The following is a 16,976-nucleotide window of genomic DNA, read 5'->3' on the forward strand; positions in this document are numbered from 1 at the left end:
TTTAAACTAATTACAGTTTTCTTTGTTACCTTTGATTTGTTAATTTTTTATACTCTTTATATTCACCTACCTTTTATATATGATTGCTTGGTATTTTAAATTCCAAAGCCATTATCACTGCAACCTCAGAATTTTTAATTTTAACCTTTTTTTTTCTTTTTAAATAGAGCTCCTAAATTAGTTGCACACTTCTTGCCAGAACATTACATCCCTCATTCCATGTAGTAAAATACCATATCATAGTGTGCTTCTGTGACTACTCTTAAACTGTCACCTTATATAAAGCACTCAGCTGTTCACTTAACAGCTAAGTTTTCTTAAGTTTCTATTTGGAATCCTTTCATCTAAACAATATTGAATGATATCTGGTAATAAATGTCCAAGTTTAGAACTAGATCTAAATACAAGATCATCTCTAGGCACAATTACCAAGCTAAATTAGGTCTTTGAAACCATGTCATCTCCCCTTCTTGCTCTCTTGTGTACATAGCCAGTGTTGTGGATGTTGGTAAGAAGGTAGGGAATTTCTCCACTTTGCCCCCTGTTTTTGACATAAATATTTTTTAAATAGAAATACTCTCATGGCTTTCCTTACCTGGAAATGGTATTTCTGTTTCTGGGAAAATTGAGTAGACAGGTTTAACTAAAAGACTGTGTGTGTGTGTGTGTGTGTGTGTGTGTGTGTGTGTGTGTGTGTGTGTGTGTGTGTAAAAGTTTCGTGTGTGAGTGTGTGAGATTTGCAGGCATTATCTAATTCTCCCTATGATCTTGTGAGGGTATATACTCTTGCATATCTTCTGTTTTGCGAAAAGGAGGGTTAAAGCACAGGGAAATTAAAAACTTGCCAAAGGAAGCCGCCGGAATAGCAAAGTAGGGATTCACCCCCAAACGTGATGCAAATTTTCAGTATTATGTCTAATAAAAGCCAAAACTCTTTGAGAAAATAAATGTGAAATTGTTAAGCCCAGTGGTCAGATATGTTTTAGTCTGCTAATTTGGTAGAGAATATATAATTTCAACCAATTATAGTTAGGGAGGTTAGACAAACACTATTTTGGATAACTTTAGATTTACAGAAAAGTTGCAAAGATCGTGCAGACAGTTCTCATATACCCCCACCAAGTTTCTACAGTCATTAGCATCTTATATTGCCATGTATGTATGTTTCTCAAAGCCAAAACCAACATTGGTATATTACTATTAATTACAGATTTTACTTGAATGTTACGATTTTTCCCCTTAAGATATTCCATAATCTAGAGTACCATCTTGTACTACTAATATCTTCCTATTCTCTTCTGTTCTATGACAGTTTTTCATTCTTTCCTCATTTTTGATGATTTTGATAATCTTAGTACTAGCCAGGTATCCTCTATCCACCACTGCATTCTGTATTTCACTGGATTTTCTCATGATTAGACTGGGACTATGGGGTTTTGCAGAGAATACTACAGAGGAAAAGTGTCTTTCTCGTCACTTCCTATGGAGGGTACATCATAACCCTGTGACTTCACTGGGAACGTTAACAGTCGTCATTTGGTTAAGGTAGGGTTTGCCCTGATTCACCATTGCAGTTACTATTTCTCCTTTTATCTACTCTTACTCTTTCAAATCAGGTTATACTAAGTGTAACCCATCATCATAATAAGACGGGAGAATTAAGTTCCACATCCTTTTCGGGTTAAGTATGTACACAGTATTTGGAATTTTTCTATAAGAAAGATTTGTCTCCATTTCTTTTATATATCTACTCAGGTATATTCATTTTATACTTGTTATTTATTTTTTAAATTGACTTTTGTGACCTTTGGCAAGCCTTTATTCTCTGATAGAGGGGAAAGTAGATGGAGAGAGGGAGGGAAAAATTTTTGGAGAGGTATCAAATAGGAGAAAACGTGGGTTCTAGAGCTGTGGCAAGGCGGTGGGGGGTGCCTTCAACATTAAATGAGAGCCTCCACAGTTAATTACAGTATGAGGAGGGATGGGTCCAGATTGCATTACAGCCAAGTTTGTAGTCATTGAGAGTGAGCAGTAAACAATGGGTTTTTTTTCCCCAGCCACATTGAACTACCTGGCTGCTTAAATAAGGGTGTTGTAACATTACACACAGGTACAAAAAATAAACATGTAGTAATAGTTCTTGAATATTTGTTTAGCAAAATAAAAGGTGCCGGGGTAAGAAAAATGTTAACATTAACTTGGTACATTCTAAATACTTCAGTGCATGATTAAAATATATCTAAAAAGATTTTGAGGAAAGCTATACTATTTTATTCAGAGAAATAAAAATACCTAAATCTGAAGCTAAAAATGCATAGGACAACTCCTCCCCCTAACCTCAATTTAGTAGGAGAAAAGCTCTTATAAAATACAGTTGTACTTAAGTGTCTGTGGGGAATTGGTTCCAGGATCACCCACAGATACTAAAATTCAAGGGTGCTTAAGTCCCTTACGTAAAACAGCATGGTATTTGCATGTAACCTGTGTATATCCTCTCATATACTTTAAATCATCTCTAGAGTAACCCTAATACAATGCCATACGTTACTTCACGTAGATTCAGCATAACACCATATGGCAAATTCAGGTATTGTCTTTGGAACTTTGTAGGGTTTTCTTTTCCCCTGAATATTTTTAATTTGCAGGTGTTGAATCTATGGATGCTGGATACAGAACCCGTGAATACAGAGGACCTATTGTTCTTCAAGTTAGAGATAAAGCCTCTGATAAAATAGGAACAGTTTTGCCTGAATAGAGGCAAACTCTTAACAAGTTGACATGCAGTCTTGAAGGACAAGTTTATAGATGAGTAAGGCAAGCTAAGGTTATTCTCTTCGCAACACTGAATATTTTTTTAGGGAGCTCAAAAATACGATGGCTGTGGGAAACCTCGGAGAAGGACAGGGAACTTTGTAGTAATGATGTCGGAATCAAACTGGACCACAGTGAATATTGACTACAGAATACTGATAATTTGAATACCTAAGTGTTGAACACAGAACAGTGGTATTTTGCACCTGTCCTAAAATGAAACATCTATAACCTGTTATTGGTGAGGTTATCACAAAGGCTAAGTACCTCCAACCTAAAAGTAATAGGAACTAAAGTTTACTTTAATGGGTGTGATGCAGTGGTAGAGTTTTCACTGATACTTGGTTACTCTCTGGTTCTTCTGCTGACTTCAGTTTAGTTCATGGTAACTGAGTGACTCGGGACATTCTTTATGCCTAAGTTTGTTACACCTATAAAATGAAAATGACTGTTAATACCTTGTGGGAATTATTATAAATAATAAAGTGGCACATATGTATACAACAAATATTGACAGTTTTTATCCCTTCTCCATGTTTACAGATATTTCATATATATACACACGCACGTATACATATATGTACATGTACATATATGTATACGTGTGTGTGTGTGTATATATTCTCAGATGCCTATTTCCCACTTACTCTTTCTAGAGCACCAGATCCATGTATGTAGCTGCCTCCTGTGTATCTCTTATTTATTTATTTTTTTTGTCAAGATGGGTCTTGCAGTGTTGGGCAGGCTGGTCTCGAATTCCTGGACTCAAGCGATATTCCTATCTTGGCCTCTGAAAGTGCTAGGATTATAGGTGTGAGCCACTATGCCTGGCCTGTATCTCCCTTCACATGTCATACAGGCAATTTTACTGCATTTAAATTTTCCCTAAATCCTCTAATTCACCAAACCTGCGTCTCATGTTGTATTTCGTATTGATAAACAACTGAAGTGTATTGGGGTGCATCATTGGCAAAATAAGCAACAAATCAAAAAGTAATTTACCTAACTGGGAGGAGCAGATGATAGAGTTCAAAATGCTTTGTTAGGTTAAAATAACTATGAACAAGCATATCATGTACTAGGTAGAACCAAATTTTATAAGTATAGTTAAAAAGCTTTCAATACAAGAAAATATAAAATACATAATTGATAACTAGACCAGTAGATTTTTACTGACAAATGGTTTGGACATTTATTTTGGCTTATATAATAAATAACACTAACTGTTAATGAGCTATTTCTGTGGTAAGTAATGAATTAAACACCTAAAACTCAAAACCAAAATGGAAGTGTTCAGTTTGGATGAAGCAAATCCAATTAATTATAGTCTATCCTCTTATCTATTAACTCTTAGTGACACTGTTACCCCAATCTAGCTGTTGACTGTGAACCTGTCAAAAATGTTGCTTTTTCAGCAGCTATTTCCATGTATCAGAATTCTGATCAGGGAAAACAAATTATCTGTATTCTTATAAGTTGAATAATGTATTAGAGCCTAAGAATTTTAATGTGGTATCAGCAAATGTGACATGAGAATAGGAAATATTTCCACCTTTGTAAATGGTGCAGTTAGAATTACAAGATTGTGTTGCCCTATATCACACTCACAATTATGTCTCCTATTAATAGATGCCTTAGAATCACAAAAAGGGAAAGGTTAAGGAGAATGTAGTTAATTCTACCAGAAGAGACTGATAAAGTCTACATCAGTAGACTCTGATGTAATGAAGACTACATCAGTATTCTCAGGCTGCACACACAGTACCTGTGGCACTAAAACCCTGGGATAGAAGAGTGCTAAGAAGGAAAAAAATAGAATAAGGAAAGTTATGTTTTGTGTTTTTTCTTCAAATTAGTGTTAATGAAAATGTGTTTAAATTCAGGCCTCCCATAAAGTATTGCATATCATGAAGTCTAAGGCAGGTACCTGACCGTGAAAAACTACATTTTGACGCACTGATGACTGATAAGAGAGACATAAAATGTGTAACCTGTAATTTTGGTGAAGCCATTGGAAATTAGCAAACCTACACTATGTTTTCTCTACTTTTGGAGACTATTCATCTGTTGGTAAAGATTAGGAGGGAAGGAGATGTCAGGGTTTATAGTTAATGTAGATACAAAAGAAAGTCTTGCTCAAGGACTCCAAAGACATTTAACACTTACCATAAGTTAAACATTCATCATTCATTTTAGGCACCACTGCATTCTGGTATCATTGCTTAGTGCCCTTTTGATTATATTTTCTGGGGCTATTTGAATCAGTATGGTCTATTTTTGTAAAATCCTTAATTTTTTTTTATTAGAGGGTAAGTTAGCACAGCCCTTTCAAGGCCAATTTGAGAGTATCTGAAAAATTAGAATATTCACAGTATGAACATATAAACATACTAATGCATTATATTACTGCATGTTAGGCAGTGAACTAATGTTAGATACCTTGATTGAAGCAAGGATAACAATTCTGATTGCTATGAAGGATATAAAAGGGGTAGGTGTATACTGCTCTTAGGACAGTAAGTATAAGACCTCGGGGTCAGGCAAATTATACTTGGTAGCTGAATTCTTAAGAGTTCAGTGCCAGCGGGGCTAAGTCTGCTCCTGGATATGATGATAAGCCAGTAAATAGCTTGGGGGAAAAATGGTCTTAAGACAGAATTGTAGAGTTAGGAGCACCTGTCATGCAAGCCTAGTAAGCCATAGAAGGGAATTTACATTGTACGCGAAGAACAGTTGGAAAATAGTGAACAGTTTGAAGTGATCTAGTTAGTTTTAATACGAATTGCCCACTGCTTGGAGAATAGATCCGAAAGAACCATACTGGATGGTAAGGGAATAGTAAAAAGTCTTACTTAAGCAAATTAAAGTTATTACAAATCTATATGATCAAAACAGCACTAAATTTTAGGATAACTACGTGACAAAGACCAATAGTGTTTTAAGAAGTTTAAAATGTGGAAATAAAAGAAGTGGAAGTAGGTAATTTGAGCCATTGTGAGATTCATTCCTCAGTAAATGGTAAAAGTAGTATCTAAGGTAGACTCTAATAAATCATGGAACCATATTTTAATCTCCATAACCACTGAGAGAATAATAAAGGTATAACAAGAAGTAGAAAGGAAAAGTTGGAGTAATGAAAATGATTAATACAAATTAGTTTTTTAAGAGACAATGACAAAATAGCAAGCCAGTTAAACTGTTGTACCTAGAAGTGGATTTTACACTCCAGTTAATCCAGAGTATCAGACAGGGTTAAGATAAATTGACAAAACCAATTGTGTATTTGTAATAAATATTTTCAGTTTGGAAATAAGAGAATGGGAAAAGAAAAAGTTTGGAATTAAACATCCCCATGGATCAGCAAATAGCAGTGGGATTTTTTTGAATGAAAATACAATTTATCAGGCCAGGTACAGTGGCTTACGCCTGTAATCCCAGCACTTTAGAGGCCGAGGGGGATGATCACGAGGTCAGGACATCGAGACCATCCTGGCTAACACGCTGAAACCCCATCTCTACTAAAAATACAAAAAAGCCAGGCGTGGTGGCACGCACCAGTAGTCGCAGCTGCTTGGGAGGCTGAGGCGGGAGAATCCTTTGAACCCGGAAGGTGGAAGTTTCAATGAGCCGAGGTCGCGCCATTGCACTCCAGCCTTGGTGACAGAGCGAGACGCTGTCTCAAAAAATAAGAAAATACAATTTGTCAACACCTGTGAGATGCAGCTAAAGCAGTGCTTGGAATTGTGTGACTTTGAAAGCCTACACTAGAGAAAATTAAGTCTTTATCAAGAATACAGGAAAATACTGGCAGATCAAACATAATTCAGAGAAAAAAAGAGCAGAGAACTTCTGCTTCAGGCCAAGATTTACCCTTCGACCCGTAACAAACTAGACAAAATGTATCAGGCAGCATTTTTCAGTACATTAAGTCTGTGGAGGAGAGGTACCTGAGAAAGGAAAACAAGGTGAGTCCTATTAATGCTTCCAGCTTGCTTGAGAGAATTTCTAGGACACATCGCAGGGAGTTACCTGGATGGACCTTTGCAATCTCCCTGAGTTAAGATGAAACAGGTGGGCAGAAAGCCCAAGGCCACTAAAGGTAATACAGAAAGTACCAGAGAGCAGAGGTTCACAGATGTCTCTGGAAATCTGCAGAAGTTCCTCTTCAAGTCTTAGATGAGTACTATCTATAAGGAAATCATATGCCTTTGAGGAAACTACCACAAAGGCAACAAACTTGAAAAACCCTAAGCATAGGAAACATGAAGATGGGGAAGAAAAAGGCAGTGATACAATCTTAAGGCAACCGCGGGGGTTGGGGGTGGGGAATAAGGTACTGTATAGAGGAACAGTTCTAAGGATGACAGCCGACTTGTCAGAAGCAGTGCAAGCCAAAGGGTGGTGCCACCTCAACGTACTGAAAGAAAAAAATACCGGTCTAATATTCTGTACTCAGTGAAAATATCTTTCAAAAACGTATGTGAACTACAAACAAGCTCTTCAAAATCTGAAAGAATTCACTAACAGATCTAATGCAGAAAATACTAGATTTTTTTGGCAGAAGAAAACATATCAGCAATCTGGTCCTACACAAGGTGAGAGCACAGGAAATGCTATGTGGATAGATATATTTAAGAGTTTCTTTGGAAGATAATTGACTACAGCAAATAGAGTAAATTGTGGAACTTAGTACAAGTAAAATATACAGCAGCAAGAGCACATAGGCCAAGGGGAGAAGTGGAAGTACACTATTGTAAGGTTGTTATACTATACACAGATTGCACATCATCTTGAAGGATACTGCAAATACTCCCAAAGTAGGGAGGAAAATGAAATTATAAATACTTGATCCGAAAGAAACCAGAAAAAGGAAATGAGCAAATTAGAGAAACCCTGCCATACTCATAATTACACTGAATGTAATGATTAAACACCCCAGTTCCAAGACAGCATTGTCACACTGGATGAAAGAAGCAAGACCTATATGCTCTTATAAGAAACCTACTGGAAACGCAAAGACACAAATAGGCTACAAATAAATAGATGGAAAATGTAAACCATGATAAAAAGATCTGAAGAAATTAGAAGAAACCTAGAGTGATTATATTAATTTTGGAAAAATTTGAGCATTGAGGTAACAAAGGTCCTTTCATACGGATGGAGTCTATCAATCTCAAACATATATATACCCACTAAGCTTCAAAATACATAAAGCTAATACTAACGGAATTGCATGACAAAAATAGAGGAATCCACAATAATAGAGATTTCTACACTTTCAGAATTGATGCAAGCCGTAGAAAATAAGAATATAGAATGGAAAACCAACTTGATTTCATTGACATTTAAAGAATAATCTACCTTTATGTAAATAAGGTAGAAATGTAAAATAAATTTCTACATTTAAAGAATAACAACATGTGTGGAGCACTTATGGAGGTCAGCCATACAGGACACACAAACAGGTACACAGTCTGATTCTGTTTATGTGAAGTTCAAAGACTGCAACATTTAGCTATTGTGGCTGAAGTCAAAACAGTGATTACCTCAGGTCATGGTGATTATTAGTTGGGTTGGGACACAAGGGACCTTCTGGTTGTTAGAATTGTATATAGACATCTGGATGGTAATTAACAATTGTGTGTACATATGTTTTAAAAAAGTTAACATTTTTGCACTTTGGTGTATGAATTTTATGCCTCAAAACAATAGAACAGTACCCATCTATAAATCCAAGTAATCTAGTTAACTAAAATAAGGAAATAGAAAAAATCCAGGCATTTACGGGAAGGTTACAAAGCTACTTAGCTCCCCTACACCTCTCATCCAGTTTCCCTATTGTTAATATCTTACCTTAGTATATTTGCGAAAACCAAGAATCCAATATTTGCACATTGTTAACTGAATTGAGATTATATTTGAATTTCACCAACTTTTCCACTTAGGTCCTTTTTATTCCAGTACCCAGTCAAGGGTGCCACATTACATTTAGTTGTCTCCCCATTGTCATTTTTCATTTTCTCATTTTGTTTTCATGACCTTGATATTCTTGAGGAGTCCTGGCCTGGTATCCTGTAGAATGACCTCCATTCTTGGCTCGTCATTTTCACAATTAGATTGGGATTCTGGATTTTTTTGGAAAGATTATTACAGGTGTCAAGTGACTTTTATCATCACACCATAATCAGGAGATGTATAATATCCATGACATCACTCTTTATGTTAACCTCTTGATTAAGATTTAGTTTGTGTTGCTGCTGGAAGGGAAACCTCTGGTGGTTTTTGAGGGTCTCTCTGTTGCCCAAGCTGGGGTGCAGTGGCATAAGCACAGCTCACTGCAACCTCAAGTTGTCAGACTCAGGTGATTCTCCCACCTCAGCCTCCCAAGGACTTGGGACCACAGGTGCGCACCAACACAACCAAATAATGTTTTGCGCTTTTTGTATAGATGAGGTTTTGCCACATTGCCCAGGCTGGTCTCAAACTTCTGGACTCAAGGGATCCACCTGCTTCGGCCTCCCAAAGTGCTGGAGTTACAGGTGTGAGCCACTGTACTTGGCCTTTTTTTTTTTTTTTTCTTTTGAGGCAAGGTCTTGCTTTCACCTAGGCAGGAGTGCAGTAGCACACTGGTCTCGAACTCCTGGGCTCAAGAGGTTAGCCTGCCTTGACTTCCCACGGTGCTGGTGTTCCAGGAGAGGCCAGCTTGCCCATTCTTTTTCTTCCTTCCTTCCTTCCTTCCTTCCTTCCTTCCTTCCTTCCTTCCTTCCTTCCTTCCTTCCTTCCTCCTTTCCTTTCCTTTCCTTTCTTTTCTTCCTTTTTCTTTTCTTTCTTTCCGCGTGTGTGTGTGTGTGTGTGTGTGTGTGTGTGTGACAGAGTTTTGCTCTTGTTGCCCAGGCTGGAGTGCAATGGTGCAATCTCAGCTCACCGCGAACTCCACTTCCCGAGTTCAAGCGATTTTCCTGCCTCAACCTCCCGAGTAGCTGGGATTACGGGCATACACCACCATGCCCGGCTAATTTAGTATTTTTAGAAGACATGGGGTTTCTACATGTTGGCCAGGCTGGTCTCGAACTCTTGACCTCAGGTGATCCAGCTGCCTTGGCCTCGCAAAGTGCCATCCTGCTTTTCTTATTTATCCTTTACTTCTGGAATCTTCAGGAGAAGGTGATGTGGACATAAGTTAGAGTAGACGTTTCTTTTAAGAGGCAAAGGCCATGGATGGACCTTCCTGGGCCTTCTGCTCTCCATGGGGCAGTGCTGGTCTCTCTTCATGTAAAGGGAAAGCTAAATTTGCACAAACTCTAGGGGTCCTGACAAAGCCAGTGATCCCAGATATGTCACCTACTTGTGCACACAGGTCTTGCAGCACTGTAGTTGTAAACTTTCCCACAAGGAAGAACATTCCCAGAATGGCCAGATTTTCTCCCAGCAGCCAACCCTATCATACATGTATTAATATGACTTTTTTTTTAAAGGAAAAAAATGTATTAATGTTATAATTTCATATACTGTATAATGCTATCCTTTGATTAGTGTTTAGTTTGATGGAAACTCCAAACCATTAAAGAAAATTCAGGCCAGCTGTGGTGGTGCCATGCCTGCAGTCCCAGCTACTAAGGAGGCTGAAATGAGAGGATCGCTCAAACCCGAGAGGTCAAGTGAGCTGTTATTGTGCCACTGCACTCCAGCCTGGGCTGTAACAGAACAAGACCCCCATCTCTAAAACAGAAAAGAAAAAAATCGTATCAGGTGCTACATTTGCGCTGAGAAGAATCCACAAGCAGAGATGACTCTGAGAACAGTGGTGTCCTCACCAGCATCAGTTCCCACAGACTCCAGTGAATTGGGCATAAGTCAGAATAGATGCATGTGCGCCATGGGGGGTCCAGAGTGCCTGGCCCCAGAACAGCCGCTGAGTGCAGGGACCCTAAGGACGGGGAGGGGGGTCTGGGTGACAAGGCCAGAAGAGTCCCTGACACCCCTCATCCACCCCGCGGGACACCACAGTTGACACCGTGTGCCAGCAAAGTTGGGACCTGATGGTTTGGGGAATGTAGGTCATTGAAAGTGGCCTGCAGCAGGAGTGCCTAGGACTTACCTGGCTGGAACCCACCCTTGAAAACCACCTGAGGAGGTGCCAGAGTGTGGCTGTGGGCTCCAGACCACGTCGGCTCCACCTGCCGGGAACCCAGCTGCCACCAGCGCTGGCTGGGAACACAGGCTTACTGTCTTCGGGTCTTGTACTTCTTAGGATTCATTCAGGATCAGCATGTCCCACCCAAGGACTTCTTCCGGAAAGGCACTCCCTGCCCACTAAAGGAAGGCTTCTCAAAGCAACCTGAGAAGCGCAGCCTATCCACCTCCTGCTGGGTGGCCCACAGACATGTCAGGCTCCTGCTTGCCTGTATTTTCATGCCCCACTGTGAAAAACATGGTGGGTATTTCTTTCCAGTTATGTCCTGAGCCAAATGTTGAGCTTTTCTGCCCAGGAAGGGCAAAATTCTAGCACTGGCAGCGGTGCAACCCAAGGGGTGGCTGGGGTTCTCACGGCTCTTGGCCATGGGGCAGGCTGGTCTAGACAGCAGGAGGATGTTTTCAGGGTTGAAGTTTCCCCCCACCTAGTCCTGAACCCATTGGGTCCTGGAGCACCTGTGTTCCTATGAGGCCAGTGTGGGCCACACATGTCTTCAAAAGTCCCTTGAAGCTTGACTAAGTGTGGCAGTTTCATTCTGAACATGTTACTCTAAAACACATCACTGCTAGCCACAGGAGGATCACATACTGTGAGCTTCTGACCTGTTGACGCTCAAGAGTCAGGGCGTGCAGGGAAGACTCCAGAAGTCCTAACTCTTCCTAACCTTACATCTGCGATTTTTACGCCCTCAGCTGAAGAACTTGATGAATTTCAACTTTGAAGGGGTTCTTCTAACACTTGGCCATTTCAACCAGGCTTTGCTAAAGTCCTCTGAAATTGAGGGACTGAAAACCAATTACTTAGATCACAGGTTGCCTCTGAAATCTGCAAGGACCTGCTGTCAGGGCTCATTAAACCCCAAAGTATGGCACCTTGGCATGCGGATTACTCTGACCCAGAGGAGACTGGAAGGTCTCAGAAGCCTAGTCTTTGTCCTTCCTTCCTGGTTCCTGTCCCCTTTTCTCCCACAGAGTGAGTCACAGAAACCAGAATTTGTTTTCCCCAAGGCAGGTCATAGAAACTAGAAATCATCTCTCCCAAAGCTAGCCATAAAACCTAGCAAGGTCACTCTCTTCCTTCTCCCTGGAGGACCTTCATTCCCGAGGGGCCCTGCCCCATACCCAGGGGAAGGGAAATTGTTCAAAGCAGCCTTGCTGGGTTTCCCCACTCCGTCCATCACCATTAGGCCACATCCTTTGTGTCCAGTCATGTCCAGCCATGTTCTGCATGGCTGTTCATACATCAAACCTAAATATAAAAATAAAGCTTTTCGTTGGGTTTTGGGTTAAAAAAAAAAAAAGACTTCATTTGCCGGGTTTCTGCACTGTAAATTTACTGAAGTTACTATTTTTCCTGTTGTATAGTAGATTCATTTGGCTTATTCAATACTACCTTATACCTTATATATTTTGTTGTTCAAAATATATAATTCCAAAGACCAAAGGTCTTTGGGTCATGTTGGCTTCTTTGTCCTTTTGACATGTCCCCAAATTCTTCTGTCTTCTGAACACTTCTTTAATTTCTGGCAGTACAAGATGCTCTAGGCTCAGCTTGTATTTTCTCAGCCATAGATGCAGAATCAGCCATTCTTCCGAAGAACGCTGTTTCCTTTTAAAGAAGAACTGTATTTAGACACCAAGATCTGGACACTGGACTAAATCGAAATTTAGTATATGATGAAATAGGGTTTCAGTTAAGAGGAGAATTATGATTTACTTAAATGATGTTAGCTGTCTATGTGATAATCTGTAAAAAAGTTAAACCACCTCATTACCATTTGCTAAAAAGTACAAATTTTAACATCCATTTAGATTGAAAACATGAATATTAAAGTAAGAATATTCCCAAGTGCAACTTGGATACAGGAATTAAAGAGAGGCTTGCTTAAGCAGGAATCCTCAAAACCATAAATGAAAAGATCATTTTCCTGAATAAATTTCTTATATACGGTAATAGACATGATACAAAAAGTAAAAAGGCAAATGACAGGAAAATTAGAAACAGATGGTACCTCTATACAAAGAGTTGCTACAAATTAATAGCATAATGATATTCCAATAATGTATATAATTAATAGAAGAGGATGTTATTTAGCTTCACTGGTAGTCAAATTAGCATAACAATATATCTGGCCCATTGGGTTGTAAACATTTTAAACATGAGTGAAAATATCTTTGTATGATTATAGAATAAAGTATGAAAGAATACACCCCAACCTATTAATATTGGTTAATTTGAAAGTGAAAATAGAGGGATCAAGAGATTATTAACATTTAAAATATAATCTAAATGCTCACTAAACTTCAATTTGTTACAATAAACATAGTTTAAAATTATAAGGTCAAGGCAATTAGAAATCTATTGAGGGCCAGGTGTGGTGACTCAAAGCCTGTAATCCTAGCACTTTGGGAGGCCGAGGCAGATGGATCAGTTGAGGTCAGGAGTTCAAGACCAGCCTGGGCAACATGGCAAAACCCCATCTCTACTAAAAATACAAAACTTAGTGTATTATGGTGGCACACGCCTGTAATCTCAGGTACTTGGGAGGCTGAGGCACAAGAATGACTTGAACCCAGGAGGTGGAGGCTGCAGTGAGCTGAGAGATCACGCCACTGCACTCCAGCCTGGGTGACAGAGCGACACCTGTCTCAAAAAAAAAAAAAAAAAATTATTGTGTCCAGGCATGGTGGCTCACGCCTGTAATCCTAGCACTTTGGGAGGCTAAGGCAGGTGGATCACTTGAGATCAAGAGTTCGAGACCAGCCTGGCCAACATGGTGAAACCCCGTCTCTACTAAAAATGCAAAAATTAGCCGGACGTGCTCGCTTGAGCCCAGGAGGTAGAGGTGGCAGTGAGCCAAGATCATGCCACCGCACTCCAGCCTGGGAGACAGAGCGAAACTCTGTCTCTAAATAAATAAATATTGCAGCAAATTAGGCAAAAGATTGTGGTAACTTGAATCCGGGTAGTGACGGTGGAGATGGACACAAATGAGTGTATATGAGATATATTTTGGTATGAAGTTGAAGTTCAAATAGAAGTGTAGACTGCAGGTACAAATCTGAGAATCATCGGCACAGAACAGTCCGCTTCTAATGATTTACCATGTAAAAATAAATCCCACAAATACATATACCAATATGTACAAGAATGTTATTGACTCACTGTTTCATTTATCAAAAGTTACAGGTAACCAGACATTCAGAAAGAATTTAATTATTTTTAGCAGAGCCTGAGGAAGAGCCTCCAAGGTCACACTCACAGGCCACATACTGTTATGCAGCTGAGAGCCTAACTGTGAAATTGAAGGGGAATGGCTTCTCGGGGTGGGGGACTGTGTGGTGGATTGTGTGGGGCTCAGGTGGTGAGATTGCTTGTGGCCAGGAGTTTGAAAGCAGCCTGGGGAATATAGTATGACCCTGTCTCTACAAAAAATAAAATTGTAAAATTAGCCAGACATGGCTGCATGTGCCTGTAGCCCTAGCTACTCAGAAGGCTGAGGTGGGAGAATCACTTGAGCCCAGGAGTTCCAGGCATCATGAGCTAAAATCATGCTACTGCACTATAGCCTGGGTGACAGAGTGAGACTGTCTAAAACAAACAAACAAACCAAAAAAACAATATAATTTCTGTGCCTACTAAAACAGGTAATCACATGTTGTTCAATGCAACAACAACAACAACAACAAAGCTGAAGGAGTACTTGCAGTAATGATAGAGGAGAAAGAAGTCACAAGGAAAAGTCCTCTTTTAATCTCGGAGGTTTCTAGTTTTAACAGGTACATTTAAGTCTATTATCTATTTTGTTTTGTGGTGTAAGTCTATGTTCATTTTTATATCCATACAGATATCTAGTTTATCCAGCACCACTTGTAAAAATGGCTGTTCTTTTGAATCACCTTAACACTTTTGACAAAGATCTGTTGAATATGAATGTCTTCATATGTGTACACATATCTATATCTCTATCTGTCATACACATATGTGTATATATGATGCTCTCTATAATACTCTCATTGATCTGTAGATCAGTGTCTTAGTTTGTTGTGTGCTGCTATAACAATACTACAACTGGGTAATTTAGAAATGGAAATTTATTTCTCAACGTTTTGCAGTTTGGGGATGTTCAAGAGCAAGGCGCCATCATCTGGTCTCTGGTGAAGGCCTTCTTGCCCTGTCCTCACATGTCAGGATGACAAGAAAGGGACCAAACTCCCTCTGTCAAGCCCTTTTATAAGAGCAGCTAATCCCATTCACTCACGAGATGTCCTCATAGCCCAACCACCTCTTAAAGGCATCACCTCTTAATACCATCATATTAGCCATTAAGTTTCAACATGAATTTTGGAGGAGACACATTCCAAACATAGCATGCCTATCTTTATGCCAGTATCACACTGCCCTGCATATAACAATAATAAAGTATGGTTAAATTTGTAAAAACAAGTATTTGAATTTTATTAAAGTATTACATTGGAAAGCAAAGGCATACAGAAATCATAGAAGAGAAAAAAAGACCTGCAAATTAGAGGAGTAAAAATTGTGACTTACTGGTTTTGGGATCGAGGATCCTGCCCAATCTTCATGACTATGGCTGTGGGAAATACTGTTAGAAAAAAAAAAGAAATCATAGCCTTACTGGCAACAAGTGCCAGAGACTGGAGTTAAGACTTGAAAAGCCACTGCAAATTTAAGTAGGAAATCTTGGGAATGAGAACCAGAGAAGAAATGCGATAGAACTGCCCAAATCCATGTCTCACAGCAAAACTCTGTATGAGTGAAGGAGACTCCATGAAGCCTGAGGAAAAAGCAAGCAAAACCAATAGAAATCTAGTCTTAAAAGACCACTATTCGGCCGGGCACGGTGGCTCACATCTGTATTCCCATTCCCAGCACTTTGGGAGGCCCAGGCGGGAGAATCATGAGGTTAGGAGATGGAGACCATCCTGGCTAACATGGTGAAACCCCGTCTCTACTAAAAATACAAAAAATTAGCCAGGCATGGTGGCGGGCACCTGTAGTCCCAGCTACTCGGGAGGCTGAGGCAGGAGAATGGTGTGAACCTGGGAAGCAGCGCTTGCAGTGAGCCGAGATTGCGCCACTGCATTCCAGCCTGGGCGACAGAGCAGGACTCTGTCTGAAAAAAAAAAAAAAAAATTATTTGAGATGTATAAATGTAAATTATACCTCTACTTTGATGCTTTACTTAAGGGGATGTATTCCTCCCTGTGCTGTGTGTACTTTGAGTGACAGAAAGCTGAAACTTCAGAAACTTGGTATGTCAGTGAATAGTCCTAAGTTGCCAGAACAGCTGGAAATAAGAGGAGAATCCCTAGAATGGAGGAACCCACAAAGAAGGTGATCTCCATTGCTAACTGACCAGCAAATTACACAGGCATAGGGAAATCAATCTCTAGGGAGCCAAGCTAAAAGAGCATGGAAAACCATGAAAATGAAGCAGAGATATCAAAAGCAGCATGCCCCAGGGGAGGCAATATTGGCAGTTTGAATCCGGACAAGTTAACTGTCAAACAGAACAAACAAAAATAAAATCAATAATACTCAGGGGAAAAAAAAACCCAGGAGAATCCAGAGTCATTACCATATATTACAATGTCCAGCTTTCAATAAAAAATTAACAGGCATGTAAAGAATAGGAAGAAAAGACAGGAGAAAAGGCAGTCATAGCAAGGGACTCGAGTATATCCAGATATTTGATTTAGCAAAGACTTCTAAGCATTGCTCTTATTTTGACACAATAATTATATTGATTGATGTTTAAATGTTAAGTCTATGTTGCATTGTACTTCCATGGCAATCATTCTGAGAAGATAAAAGCCATGGGATCAGTGTTCTTTCTTCTGTTATTTGGCACTTAAATTCAGTAATTTTGCACTAAAATATAAACCCCATAGATGTAGGGACTGTTATGTATTGCTTTGTTATCCCTAATGACTGAAACAGTGTCTGA

This window comes from Macaca mulatta, chromosome 1, assembly GCF_049350105.2.
Source record: "Macaca mulatta isolate MMU2019108-1 chromosome 1, T2T-MMU8v2.0, whole genome shotgun sequence".
Classification (NCBI taxonomy): domain Eukaryota; kingdom Metazoa; phylum Chordata; class Mammalia; order Primates; family Cercopithecidae; genus Macaca; species Macaca mulatta.